The 2,577-nt window shown below is 35.3% G+C and overlaps 1 protein-coding gene across 1 annotated transcript in view; it reads right to left on the bottom strand.

The window, feature by feature from the left end:
- CEP350 (centrosomal protein 350kDa) overlaps positions 1–2,577 on the bottom strand; it is a 100,147-nt gene that overhangs the window by 46,247 nt on the left and 51,323 nt on the right. The gene's annotated exons all lie outside the window — the stretch shown is intronic.

Genomic DNA, 2,577 nt, shown 5'->3' with positions numbered 1-2,577 from the left:
CCTCCGGGGCAGGCGGGACTCGAACTCATGCGGAAGTGGCTTTAGCTTCTCAGTGCAGTGCTTTAACCCGCTGCACCACCAGGGAGGGCCCTGAAAATTTTTTTTACCAAGAGTAGAGTATCTATATATTGTTGTTCTATCTTTATGCTTACTACTTCTACTTTAAAAAAAAAAAAATATCTTCCAGTTACTTAGTTACCTTTCTCTCCACTCCCCTTCTGTGTGGTTATGTCCTACATTTGAAATACAGTGAGAATCATCTGTCAGAGGCTGCATTCCTTCCTGGTATCCCCAAGATTCTTTTTGATGTGCCTATGTTTATTTTGTATTTGTTGAAGTTTGCTCTTTGGATTGTAAAGTTTTAGATATTTGAATAAAAGCACGGCATAATTCAGAACCACACAGAACATGTAATACTTTATGTAACAGTTCCTTCACAGTAAAAGTTCCCTGTACATCCCCTTTATAGTGAACTACTACTTTCACCTAATGCCTGAAATTATCAATCTGCTTTCAGTTCTTTTATAGTTTTACCTTTTCCAGAATGTCATACAAATTGAACATACAATGAGTTAACTTTTGGGGGCCTGCTTCTTTCACTTAGTAAAATGCACTTAAAATGCACTTAAAATCTATCCATGTATTGTATGGATCAAGTTTGTTCATTTTAATCACTGAATAATATCCTATGCATAGATTTGCCAGCTTGTTTCCAGTGCCGTCATGGACATTTTCTTTGCTTTCACTTTTCAGTAATTATAAATAATGCTGCTATGGCATTAGTGTATACATTTTTGTGTACATATAAATATTATAATCACTTGCTAAGTACCTAGGCATGTGATTGCTGGAATACTGTAATCCACTGAAAGTGTCTTTCACAGGGGCCATTCTATTTTGCATTCTCATCAGCAGTGAATATGAGCTACCATTGCTCTGCATTTTTGCCATCAATGTATTAATTTTTGAATTTTAGTCACTGTAATAGGCATGTTACAATAGCTCACTGTGATTTAAATTTTCATTTCCCTATGGCATATATGATTTTGAAAATCTTTTCCTTTATCTCTTTCTTCTATGTCTACTTAGATACTTTCTTCAAAGAAGTATCTGCTTGGGTCATTTGTAGATTTCTTAACTGGGATGATCTTTTTGTTTTTGAATTTTAAGCACTTTTCATATATTCTGGAAGTAAGTCCTTTATTTGTTATGTGATTTGTAAATATTTTCTAACAATTTATCATTTATCTTTTCATTCTCTTCATAGTATCTATCACAGAGGAGTTTTTTTTTAATTTTGACAAAGTACAACTTACCAATTTTTTCCTTCATGGTTTTGTATTTCCTTTTGGTGTTGTATTTAAGAAGTCACTGCTAAAGAAAGCTGACTAAGGGTTTCTCTTACATTTCCCCTGATATACTGTTTTTTACTTTTTAAGTGGTTTCATGTTTTTGAATCTTGGCTACCTTGTGTCTGGAAAGCCTATTTATGATAGGAAAATTGTGGAATCAACCCAAATGCCCAATAGATAAATGGATTAAGAAGCTGCGATAAAAAAAAAAAAAGCTGTGGTACATATACACAATGGAATATTACTCAGCAATCAAAAAATAAACTCATGCCTTTTGCAGCAACAAGGATGGAGCTGGAAGAGATCGCGCTTAGAGAAATAAACCAGAAAGAAAAAGACCAGCGGTCTCACTCATGGCAGGAGCATAAGGGATTAGAGAAAAAACAAATTGTAATAAAGTAAAAACAAAAATCAATGAGCAGCTATAAACCAGAGACATTCAATGGGGGTGAAGAAGGGAACATAATCAAAAGTGGGGTGGGAAGAATGCACAGGACTATGGTGATGATACATGGGTGACTGGTGGTGGGAAGTTCACAGGGATTACAACCGAGATGAAAAAATATACAAAATGAAGAATGATGTAAAATATATATATATATATATATATATATATATATAAAAGAAAGAAATACTCTCACCTAAATGTCCAAGCTCATCATTTTAAGCTTCTACTTCCTATAAAACACTATAAATCAGTTCAGCCAAGTCTTGGCCACTTTTTAAAAAGGACCACCTTTCTTCCAATTTCCATTAAAATGTTCCTCATTTCCATCTTCATCAGACACCAGAATCACCTAAGTCTGTCTTCAAGGCAGTGTAGATTTTTCTACCATACACATCAAAAATCTACTAGTCTTTACTCATTATCCAGTTCTAAACCACCTCCACATTTTCACTACCTGTTAAAGCAGTTTTCCACATCTAGGAGTCACGATCCAATCTATTATTCAGCTGGGCTGCCAGTACTACATACTGCTATATCCATTTGTTATAGCTTTACAAAACTTATCAAAATATATTTTAAGATATTGGGAATAATTAAGACATTTTCTTCTTGCACTTCAAAGTCTGTCTTGCCATCCTGCTTTGAAGACTGCAGTTCTAGATGATCTATTAAAAATACTGCTTACGGCCCTCCCTGGTGGCGCAGCGGGTTAAAGCACTGCACTGAGAATCTAAAGCCGCTTCCGCATGAGTTCGATTCCCGCCTGCCCCGGAGGTG

The sequence above is a fragment of the Condylura cristata genome, unplaced genomic scaffold (genome assembly GCF_000260355.1).
Source record: "Condylura cristata isolate star-nosed mole 26May11 unplaced genomic scaffold, ConCri1.0 scaffold00024, whole genome shotgun sequence".
NCBI classification, from domain to species: domain Eukaryota; kingdom Metazoa; phylum Chordata; class Mammalia; order Eulipotyphla; family Talpidae; genus Condylura; species Condylura cristata.
The sequence above is the reverse complement of the archived record's forward strand: the minus strand, read 5'-3'. Positions and strand labels throughout refer to the sequence as shown.